Source organism: Budorcas taxicolor, chromosome 5, assembly GCF_023091745.1.
Source record: "Budorcas taxicolor isolate Tak-1 chromosome 5, Takin1.1, whole genome shotgun sequence".
Lineage (NCBI taxonomy): Eukaryota > Metazoa > Chordata > Mammalia > Artiodactyla > Bovidae > Budorcas > Budorcas taxicolor.
Window position 1 is genome coordinate 115,391,422 of NC_068914.1, and position 12,700 is coordinate 115,404,121.

The window sequence follows — 12,700 nt, forward strand, 5'->3', positions numbered from 1 at the left end:
AAGGCATTTTTCCCTGCTGTGAGTTCAGAAGTCCCTTTGGTTTGTTCCAGCTTTCTGGGATGTTTCATAATAGGTTCCACCCTGGGTTAATTAATAACCCTTGATTCCTACTGAAATGCAAAGACTGAAATCCTGCGTGCAAGTACATCCGGGCAGGGGCTGCTGGCAGGGCTGGGGTGAACCCAGCAGGGCTCCTCTCATCAGGGAGTGAGCCAGACCCCAAACAGTAGAGATGACAGCAGAGCTGGCAGCAAACGTAAAGAGTGGCTGAGCAAACGCTGAAGGTCAAAGCTGGAGAAGTGGTGTGGGGAGGGAGAGCATAAGCAGTTGAAATCACGAGGCCAGAGATTTAGCAGGTTGGGAGTAAGCCGGAATGCGGGTGTGAAATGGGTCAGAGCAAGTGGCCAGGACTAAGTTGGTGAATAAGATGAGGTTGACGGTGGTCGCTTTCATGCGATGCCAGCTCAAAGACATCCTGCGGGTTTGGTTCCATCCTCTCTGTTTTAAGGAAAACAGGTTATCCCTTCTATTCTCAAATACAAGTTACAGGTATGAGAATGAAGCTCAATGGGCTAAAGAACACCAAGTCAGGGATACACACGCATTTTATGAAGTTCTTTCCATGAACCTCCTCCCCAAGCATAATCTTCCAGGATAAGATGTTTTTTTCACCCAATCAAGAGCGGAATGTCCCTGCCTCCAGTCTCATGCCAGCCAGCCTATCTTCTAAAACCACTATCAGCATGTGCATCCTAAAATGAAAACATAATTGTACTACTCCATGGTATAAAAAGTCCAATAAATATGTCTCACTCCCCTGGGACACAATTCAATTTCTAACTGCATACATTGCCATACAAAGCCCACCATGAATAGAGATTGTTTTCTTTCTCAGCTTCATCTCCCACCACCCTTTTGAGTGCAACCTCGACTCTGGTCATTTCCCTGACATGTAACAAACTGAAATTTCAAACATACTCTTCAGTGGGAAAGCTTGAATACCTGACTACCTCACTACCCTATGTGCACAACTGTACCCTTCCTGTCCTGACACTTGGCTAATTCTTGCCCCCAAGCCTCTGTGAAGCCTCTCCTAAGAGTGTTCCCGGACAAGGTTGACGATCCCTCCCTCTTCTGTACTCCACTATGCTTTGTATGATCTCTGTGTCAGCAAACATTCCAGTGTACAATAGCCACTGCCCTCATTGTTTATTTTCCACCAGAGGGAGAACCCTTTGAGAGTGGAGAGCTCTGTCATTAAGGCCACATACAAAGCATGTGCTCAGTGTTTCTTGAACAAAGGGGCAGGTTAAGATACGGCGTTTTATTTACTTTCTTATTACACATTCCTTAAGAAATTAAAGGGCTTATTACTTTCTCCTTCTCAGACGGTAAAGCATCTGCCTGCAATGCAGGAGACCTGGGTTCGATCCCTGGGTTGGGAAGATCCCCTGGAGAAGGAAATGGCAACCCACTCCAGTACTCTTGCCTGGAAAATTCCATGGACAGAGGAGCCTGGCAGGCTACAGTCTATGGGATCGCAGAGTCGGCCTCAACTGAGTGACTTCACTTTGTATTTTATACTTTTTCAGAACCTCTACTTGATCTCCATTGGAGTCTCACCTATCTATTAATATAATATTGGGCTTCCCTGGTGGCTCAGATGGTAAAGAATCTGCCTGAGGTGCAGGAGACACAGGTTCTATCCCCTGGGTTGGAAAGATCCCCTGGAAGAGAGCATAGGAACCCACTCCAGTATTCTTGCCTGGAAAATTTAATGGACAGTGGAGTCTGGAGGGCTACAGTCCACAGGGTCACAAAGAGGCAGACACGACTGAGTGACTAACACTTTCACTTTCAATATGATATTAAGAGGGGACAGGACAGATGTTGATGGAGCAGGTGGCAGTTAGGAAGGGTAAATTACAGAACTTGGCAGGCACAGGATAAGGAGTTATGAGCAGCAATTCCCAGTGCAGAAGATGGACCTGCTTTCATGTCCATGGCTCATTTCTTCTCATCACTGATTAAGGTATAGTCAGACCAGGAAGAATCATCCAACTGGCAAAGCAGTCCTGGTTGCACTTAGAATCAGCAGGGTTCTCCAACCATGGTATCAACACTCCCCCTACTGTAGTTCCTTCACTGACCATCAGCTGTTATCAGCTGTTGCTCACCCCCACCTTCCACTCTTGAAGAAGAAAGCCTCTTACAGGTAAATGTGGAAAATATAAACTTCAGAGTTAGAAAATTAGAATAATTTGTTTCCTATTAAAACCATCAGTTCAGTTCAGCTGCTCAGTCATGTCCAACTCTTTGCAACCCCATGGACTGCAGCACTCCAGGCTTCCCTGTCCATCACCAACTCCCGGAGCTTGCTCAAACTCATGTCCTTTGAGTCAGTGATGCTATCTATCCATCTCATCTTCTGTTGTCCCCTTCTCCTCCAGTCTTCAATCCTTCCCAGCATCAGGGGCTTTTCCAGTGAGTCAGTTCTTTATATCAGGTGGCCAAAGTATTGGAGTTTCAGCTTCAACATCAGTCCTTCCAATGAACATTCAGGACTGATTTCCTTTAGGATTGACTGATTGATCTCCTTGCAATCCAAGGAACTCTCAAGAGTCTTCTCCAACACCACAGTCCAAAAGCATCAATTCTTTGGCACTCAGCTTTCTTCACAGTCAACTCTCACATCCATCAGAAGTGACCGAGAGTTTCTTCAAAGGGTAAGACAAAAGATAACGCTGGAGAAAATGTAGTAGGAAAATCAATGACATGGGAGATGGAAGCCCAGGGTCTCCCTATTTTGAACTCCAACCATAATCTGATGCACACGCTAGGAATAGTCCCTTGCCCTCTGTGAACCTCTGGATTAGATGATCTCAAAGTCCCTTTTTGACTCCACCCTTCTATGACTGTATCATGTCATCCATTCACTCACTGATACTCTCAACATTCGCTGAACACTTTGACCAGGACCTGTGCTACCTGCTATCAAGGAAAACCTAGAAGTTTATACCAGGTGTCAATTGAATGCCATGTATCAATGGGAAATAATATTGGAGATATATATATATATATATATATATATATGCACATGTGCATGCATGCGAAGTCACTTAATTCATGTCCAACTCTGTGAAAACCCAATGGACTGTAGCCCACCAGGCTCCTCTGTCCATGGAATTCTCCAGGTAAGAATTCTGTGAGTGGGTTGCCATGCTCTCCTCCAGAGGATCTCCTGACCCAGGGACTGAACCTGCGCCTGTGTCTCTTAGATCTCCTGCGTTGGCAGGAGGGTTCTTTTACCCCTAGCATCACCTGAGAAGCCCATATGTGTGTGTGTGTGTGTGTGTGTGTGTGTATAAATAATAAAAACACAGATATAAACATGACATGCATATATGTCTGATTCCTCAACTACACAGCTAAGTGCTCTACAGAATGGATTATATTCTTTCCATTTCTGAATAATGCCACATACTGACACCTAGAAACTACTCAAGTGACATGTGATCAATGATGCAAAGGCAGCTGTAAAAACAACTACTAACACTTACGCAGCACCTTCTGGATGCCAGGATATGCTCTGCGTTTTTCACATGTGCTAATTTATTTCATTCTCATAACAACTCTATAGGTACATATTCCTGTTGTTATTGTTATTTTCATGTTACATATGAGGAAAATGAGGCACACAGAAGTCAAATTACTTGGTTAAGGTCACTTAGGCTGAGATTCCAACCCAGGAGGTCTGGTTCCAGAGTCTGAGCTATTAACACTATTAATGTAATCTAAAAATATACAGCTACACTTAAAGACAAACAGTAACCCTTGGGGGAGAAAAAAGAACAAACAGAACTGTGAACAGGGGAACAATGCAGCAATAAGCCAGAAACATCAAATGATGAGTCAGAGCCATCAGGGTCAGTCAGGAAAGGAGGAGTCTTTTGCTGGAAGAACATCTCATAAGAGCTTGTTAATTTATCCAGCAGATCAAACGAGTAGGGTGAGATAGGAAGCAATGGTGGAGTGATGTGCTCAAAGAACCTGAGCAAAGAGAGCAAAGGCAAAGAACTTGAAGAAGGCAAATTCAAGATCCAACATATTTAAGCTGATAGATATACTTTGGTAAAGAATCTGCCTGCAATGCAGGAGACCTGGGTTTGATTCCTGGTTCGGGAAGGTCTCCTGGAGAAGGGAATGGCTACCCACTCCAGTATTCTTGCCTGGTGAATTCTATGGACAGAGGAGCCTGATGGGCTACAGTCCGTGGGGTCACAAAGAGTTGGATATGACTGAGTGACAAACACGTTCTACTTTGGTTAAGAATGAAGACCTGGACTTGGCTGAAACTTGTTTCCAATCCCTAGATCCCCACATTCTTACTAGCTGTGTGACTCTGCTTGGGCACTTTATTTAAACTCTCTGAGTCTCAGTTTCCTCAGTGACAGGCATATTGTGCAGGTTAAATGTATTAATACAGAGGAAGGCTGTAACGTGGCTTCTAGCATACAGTCCCTGCTCAAGATGTTTGCTACTATCACCATGATTATTGTTTCTCCATTTCTCTATTGTCTTCCTAAGTCAGTGAGCCTAAAGGTAGACCAAGGGTGGTAATAAATCCACATCAATCAATGTTATGGTTAAGTAGAGAAACACTTGCTCCTCTAATGAGTTATGTTTCAGTTAATAGCCCTAGTGTCCCACCTGCTTTTTTTCTTTATTCCTCCAGCTGTTTCTTAAATTTGAAAAGGAAAAAAAACCTCCATGGAGACCTGCACGCTTTTAAAAATAATACAAAACAGAACGTCTGAGGTCAGGGTAAGCCAAGCCAAACAAATAAATCTTGCAGGATTGTGTTAACAAAACAAGGCTTAGTGGATCAGAGCGGGTAGAGTTCTTGCCGGATTCAGCCCTGCAGAGAAATACCAAGCTCTGGTGAATTTCAAACACAAGGAGGTCAAATATGATGATCAAATGATGAAGCACTTCAGAGTTCAGCATCGATGCTTGGGCTGGAACCAGGAGAGCATTCTGTGCATGGAGGTCTCCAGAACCCACGAGGCATGTAAAGTCCTAGAAATTCAGACCCAAAGGGCCTTATAGATCATTTGTATAACCACTGTGGAGGGCAATTTGTCAATATCTATCAGAGTTATAAATGTCCTGGGAGTCAGACTCTGAGATGAACATTAGCCCACGAGAAGTTCATTAGGGAGAACTTTGGGGGACCACCACTGGAAGGGAAGAAAGGCAAGGAGGCGGGACAGGGCAGAGAGAGCAGCTGGGCTGCACTGCCATCTCAGCAGACGCTTCCACCAACTCCACAGGGAACTCTGAAGCTGGGGTGGCCCTTCAGAGTTGTCTCAAATTGGGATAAAGGAGCTAGGTCTTTGCACCCTGTGCCAGCCAAGGTCACAGGAGATGCACCCTTGAGCAAGGCAGCACTTTTCACCTGAGTGAGGCACAGAATGAGGGCTGACAACTGAGGGCTGTCTTCTGGTATCAGTTCCAGCAGCCGGGGGAAAGTCCTTCATTCTTCGAGGTGCATTATAGCAAGCACTACATGCAATACATTAATAACCACTTTTTCTATTCTAGATAGGAATCCTGGGGGCATACAAACAGATGCTTCAAATGACATAGGTTTAGCATTGTTTATAATAGTAAAGTTATGGAAAATAAATGATGGTATATTCAAATAACAGCCCCTCAGCAACCATTAATGAGAATGAGGCAGCTCTGCACATACTTTCAAGGAATAAACTCTAAGATACACTGAACCACAGGGTACGTGCGGATGGACTGCACTGCTCATTTGTTGACTGCCACTCAGCCCCACACCCATCCTATCCTCTTCTGCACTACGGGGGCTGAACGCCTATTTCTACACTTCCTGGGTTCTTTTGACACACTGTGCTGTGCTTAGTCACTCAGTCGTGTCCGACTCTTTGAAACCCCATGGACTGTGTAGCCCGCCAGGCTTCTCTGTCCATAGGGATTCTCCAGGCAAGAATACTGGAGTGGGTTGCCATGCCCTTCTCCAGGGGATCTTCCCAACCCAGGGATCAAACCCAGGTCTCCTGCACTGCAGGCAGATTCTTTACCATCTGAGCCACCAGGGAAGCCCTTTTGACACATAATTCCAGCTAATTTCTACCAATTTCTTACCATTCAGGTAAGAGTTGAGGTTAGGAAGATGGTGGCAACAAAGCTTTGCCAACAGCAGTAGCGGTTAAAGCAGGCTGGTGGCAATTCCTCCAGCATCAGGGGGATTCAGGCTCGTGTTCCCACTGGCAATAGTGGCAGCTCTAGCCATGGCAGTGATAACAGTGAATGCAGGACTGCTGCAACTCTGGGCAATAAGAGTTCCCCCTTTGACCCATTTGGAGTCAAACTTCCATATTTAATACTACTCTGAACACAGTTCTTTATGGTTTTTTTCTGATCAACTACCATCTATGACAAACTATGACATCTATGACAACCTAGACTGCATATTAAAAAGCAGAGACTTTACTTTGCCAAAAAAGGTCCATCTAGTCAAAGCTATGGTGTTTTCAGTAGTCACGTATGGATGTGAGAGTTGAACTATAAAGAAACCTGAGCACCAAAGAATTGATGTTTTTGGACTGTGATGTTGGAGAAGACTCTTGAGAGTCCCTTGGACTGCAAGGAGATCAAACCAGTCAATCCTCAAGGAAATCAGTCCTGAACATTCACTGGAAGGACTGATGCTAAAGCTGAAACTCCAGTGCTTCAGCCACCTGATACAAAGAACTGACTCACTGGAAAAGACCCTGATGCTCGGAAAGATTGAAGGCAGGAAGGGAAGGGGACAACAGAAGATGAGATGGTTGGATGGCATCACTGACTCTATGGACATGAGTTTGAGCAAGCTCTGGGTGTTGGTGATGGACAGGGAAGCCTGGTGTGCTGTAGTCCATGGGGTCGCAAAGAGTTGGACATGACTGAGCAACTGAACTGAACTGAACCATCTATGAAAAGCAAAGGAAAACAAACACAAATGTGTATTTGATTACTGCATTTAAAATTTCTCTGGAAAGTTGCCTAAGGAACAAGTTATAATGGTTAAATGAACTGGCCAATAACCAGTTAAATGATTAGTCAAAAGAGAAGTAGATTGGTAAGGGCAGTAGGGTTAGAGGTAGATGTTTCACCAGATACCATTTTTTACCTTTTTAATTTTTGACTATTTAAACATATTACTTTTATGCAAAAAAATAAGAAAAAATAATGAAAGTTGTATCTGATTAGGTACATACATTTCCTGTGAAATATTTCCCAAATTAAGCATCTAGTTTCTGCCAGAGCATGTCCAACACAGGGACTCCCTACCCACCAAAAGAATGTGGTCCATTCATCATTACTCGGCGTTGCTGAACAATGTCTGTTTATACCAAGTTGAAGTCCATCTTTTTGTATAATTGTACCATTAGCCTGAATTCTAATCCTAGTGAAACAATATAGGCTGGTGGTTCAGCACACATGCAGATGAAACCTGGGTCCAAATTCCTCCATCACTCATTTCAAGCAGAATGTTTAACCTTTCTGAGCCTTAGTTTCTTCATCTGCCAAATAGGGAGAGCCCTCATACTCATCTCAAAGTGTTGTGGTAAGGCTGGAATAAGGTTATGCATACAAAATCATTTAACCAATACATCTGGTTATTGTTCTTGGTTATCTGCAACAAATGGCAGAAAAATGCAGTGGATAAGAGGACTCTGAATTTAGACTGTCTAGGTTCAAGAACAGGTTCCTGCCAATTACAAATCAGGCAACCTTGAGAAAGCCCTCTTATTCCGCCTGAGCCTGTTTCTATAAGATAGAGACAATGATAGTGCCCATCTAAACAGCAAAAGGCATTTATCCTTACCTTCTAAGTATTAATACTCAACATATGGTAGCTCTAACTGTTTTCAACCACTCATTCAGGTGGTGAATATTTGCAGAGAGTACGATGAGTTCTACCAAAGGCTCTCTCCTCCGGACTAAGCGTCTCCAGTTCCTTACACTGATCTCCGTTGCTTCTCTCGCTGCAGCCACTCTCTTTGTGAGGCATTCCAGGCTGCTTCTATCTCCTCCAGGTGTGATGGCACAACGGGGTCTCTCACTGGAGTCTGGCTAAAACAATGAGAGTGTGTGTGTGCTGTGTGTGTGCCATCACTTTCCTGAATTCTAAATGCTGTACTTTGATGATGCAGCCTGATAATGCATCAGGTTTTGAGAGAGTAACAACCATAACCACGGTTGTTGTTTCAGTCACTAAGTTTTGCCCAACTCTTTTGCCACCCCATGGACTATATATAGCCCACTAGGTTCCTCTGTCCATGGGATTTCCCAGGCAAGAATATTGGAGTGGGTTGTCATTTCCTTCTCCAGAGGCTCTTCCCAACCCAGAGATAAAACCCACATCTTCTGCATTGGCTGGCAGATGCTTTACCACTGAGCCACCAGGGAAGCCCATAACTATAGTTACTAAGCTCTTAATATACATGTCAGAAACTATGCCAAGCATATGACTTATACTGACTAATTCACTCCACATATTAACTCTAGGGGGTAGAAATTATTATCCTCATTTTTCATATGAAAAAGCTAATACTTAGTGATGCTGTAAGTGGAAGGTCAACCCAGCTAAAATATGATGGAGCTGAGACTCCATCCCCAGTATATCTTATACTAGAGTCACAATCCTAACTTCCACACCATACTTCTCACAAATATTAAGAATCTGTTTAACTCAAATTTTAGGTCTTGTTTTCTCCTCATGAGATGTTAATAAGTTAAGTCTCCCCAGTCCTGCTCCTCTTCCGCTGAGCTTTTGCATAGGATCTTATATTGTATCCTTACTCAGTTGGATCATATCAAATTTAATCCAGCATACTCTCTCTCCCATTAACTTCAAGTCATCAGCAACTGTAACTCGATAAATCACAGTTGAGAAGAAGATGTAGAACACAGCCAAGGGCAGAGCTGTTTGGCAAAGTGTTAGATGTTTTTCCCTCAAGGTGAACTACTATCAAGTAGTCATTTCTTAGTGGGGGCCATGTCCAACCTGTTACCAAGCCACAAAACTGAATTAACTAACATGCAACTTCCACTTCTCTATCTCACTGACAATTATTTCTTGAAATATAACACAGCCTTTATGACAATATCTACAGTTAGGGTCTACTCTAAGAAGGACTGCCCCAGAAAGAATTGTGGATGGTAGGCTGAAGTAGGTATGAAAATATATACATGATGTATATACATGATGGTCTTGAGTGCTTAAATTTTTTTAAGGGAGAAATTCCATCTTTGCTTCCAGCAGACAAAGCTGAGGAAATATAAAAAGAGGAGAAGATGAACAGGACTTCAACCAACAGCCTTCCCTAGGATCCATATGCATCTACCAAAGCCCATCTCAACTCCAATATCATGCAAGGACAGGATTCCAAAGGAGCCATGGGCATTCCTACGTAAATCAGAGAAGGGTCTTCACCTTCTCCTGCCTTTCTTTCCATCTGCTGGAGCAACGCACTGCCACTTAGGCTTTGGTACCTCTGTTAACACCGAGGAAAGACTATTACAATTTTTGGTCTTTTTATTAACGAAGAATGAAGTCCAAGGCTCTGCCCCACCAAGTACTAGCCCGCTATGCTCAGAACTTTGAGTCTACTTGATATTAATCCATTCATCAACCTCACTGCTGAGTCCCACAGAGGGGTGACTTGTACCTGTGGAGAAAGAGATCCTTTGCCTCAAATATAAACAGAAGAGAGCTTGACATGCCAGCCACCCTGGCCGGAACCTCTCAGGCCCTGCGAGGACACTGCTGAGAGGCCCTGCAGAGCCAGCAGGGCATTCTGGGTAATGGGATGCAACATGAGGCAGTTTCCCCCACTGGCCTCCCCAGGGTTTCTTGATTCCTGGCTCTGCAAAAGCTGAGGCAAACAGTTTTTGAACTGGGGGGAAGAGGGTGGAGAGAAGGGGCGGAGGCTTCCTCTAGGCCAACCACAACTAACTCATTTGCTCTGTCCAGCAAAACCCAGACAGTGCAATTATCTGGTTAATTTGGCCCTTAGTTGGGAGACAGAATTCCAAAATGTGAGGCCAGCTCAGACTAAACAGTGGCTTCCATCCTAAGACTTCTCCTAAGTGCTAAAGGATGCATGTGAGATTCCTAGGGGGTTGCTTATGTGACCCACCCATCGATCCAGATGGGAAAAGACAAACAATTCAGACTCTAGGATGAGTTAAGGAAGGCATATCTTCCAGGGAAAAATGCCCAAATGACTGCTAATTGGCCTCTTGGCTAATCTGCCTTCTGATTGCCACAGAGGAAGATGACGAGAAATCAAGATGACTCTAAATTAGCCAACTTCTCCAGTGTGGCTGTAGCCTTCAGAGGTTGGCTGAGTGTCCCCAGGGTCCTAGGTGAGCTATTCTTAGGACAACTCTCTCTGATGCTCCTGCTTACAGATTTACACCCATAAGTTGGGCCAGAAGCAGCATTGAGATACAGGGCAAAATTAAAACATGCTCCTGGGGTTTACAAATGGAGTGAGACAGCTAGCAACTGAGCGTTTACCAGATGGTTTATGGAAAACTTGGATTTTTGAGGGAAGATTAAAGAACAGCAATTTATCTCTGCTGGAGACTGACAAGCAGACTGGAATCTGTGGAATCCATCAGTTAGTCATCCTGCAAATATTTGCTTCCGCTCTAGTATGTGCCAGGCCCTGTGTTATTTAACAGAGTGAGATCCAAATAGTCATGGTCCCTATCCTCATGCAAATAACACCACACCTAAATACATGGTTGAAAACTCAGATTAGGGCTAGAAAGGAAAAACTGGGGTGCTAGGTAAAGGAATGACCACGTTTCCTGACTTAGATTTGCGGTGGGAGGGCTAAATAAAGAATGTCCGAGAAAAGAATTTTAAAGCTAACACTTTTAAAACTTTGTTTTTTCAGAAAGATCAGCCTGGTTCCAGTACAAAAAATAAATTGGAAGTAGATGAAAATACGAACTTAGGAGGCTGTTGATTATGAAGACAGGATGAGAGCTGATGATGGTTCAGCCAAGGAATTGGCAGTGGGAATGGAGAAGAATGGATGGACCAGAGGGATGTGGGGCATGGCGTCTGTAGCATGTGGTGAACAGGTGTAATGGTGGAGGGAAAAGGAGGCAGCCAGGAGACTGTGCAGTTTCTAGCTAAGATGCCAGGTAGATGGTAGAGAGAGAATTTGGGAGGATGAATAGGTTAGGGCCAGGGGAAGACGGTGTCCTCGATCATTCCACACCCCGAGCTTCCACTCTCCTTACCTCTGCTCATGCTGATTTAGTCCCCTCACTCTTCCTGTTGCCATCTCCACTTGTTGAAATCCTAGCCATTCTTTACAATTCATTTGAAATACTACCCCCTCCTTGAAGTCACTCGGACTCCTCCAAATAGCTGTGGCTTCTGGTGCCCACACACTGAGTTTGGATCTCTCTTTCCTGGATTCCACTTGTGTTGGGTTCTGTGAAGACTTATCCTGCCTCCCCTCCTAGACCACAAGTTATTTGGGACAGCACCTCTGCTTCTCTATCCTCGTTCTGCACATGTGAGCTAGCTAGCATAGTAGATGTTTGACAAATATTTGTCAAGTGAACAAAAATAACCCACTCTTTGCCATGGAAGGAAAACCAGTAGACACTGGACTGACTTGAAAGCCACAGGATCAAATTGAAATTCAAGCTGTAGGTGTTTTAATATTAAGCCAAGTCAAATTTGATGCTCAAAAAACTTTCTGTTCCTCCAACACATCAAACTCAAAAAGAGTGCTGGAAAAGTCACATCCTTCGATTTTTCTATGGTGCTTTTCTGAGTTCATCTTACTGAAAGAACCTTTTCCATCTTATTGCTTGCCTTTGATGATGAGGATGATGATAAACGAGTAACATCTACTAAGTGTTACTGTATGCCCTGTGCTGGTCTAAGTACTTTCTTGGACTAACTCATTCGATCCTCTTGGCTACCCTATCAAGCTGATGCTCTACTCCAGTGGTAGATGAAGAAACTGAATTTCAGGGCGCTTAAGTGTTGTTGAACTAATGTCACAAAGTTAGTTGGGACTGGAACCAAGAGTTGAGCTCCAGAGGCCATGCTCTGATGTGCTCTCCTAAGGCCAAGCACAGTGCTTGGCATTGAGTTGGTCCCCAGCAAGTGTTCAGTGAACGAAGGGGAGGAGTCCTAGATCTGGAGGCCACGAGCTCTGGTCCTAATTCTACCGCTGACTTCCACTATAACCTTAGGCAAGTCTGTGCTTTTTCTCCCTATAAAATGAAGTGTGTGGATGTTGATACTAGTGGTAATAACAAGAGCCAGTAGTCAAGATTCTAATCTCTTTTGAGGCTTTAAATAATTTAATCCCAAGGAAAATGAAAGACAGAAAGACTCACTTGCCCAATACCTAGAAAACGAGAGAGTCACGATTCAAACCCATTGTGCGCCTACACTGTGCTTCCAAAGAGACACCTCAGGGACCATGGTGGGGAACAGAGGGAGGTGGTACAGAATGGAGCAGACTTTTGGGCTCTCTCTGCCTATTTCCATCAGAGAAGCTCTATGTGTCTCTATTTGTCAGAATGGGCCCTACTTGAGATTCCTCTTGAATAAAGGTTCTGCTGCTAAAACTGAAAGGTT

The 12,700-nt window shown here is 44.0% G+C and overlaps 1 protein-coding gene across 1 annotated transcript in view; it reads right to left on the minus strand.

Moving 5' to 3' along the window:
* The window catches only part of SYN3 (synapsin III), a 448,396-nt gene that overhangs the window by 414,813 nt on the left and 20,883 nt on the right, over positions 1-12,700 (minus strand). The gene's annotated exons all lie outside the window — the stretch shown is intronic.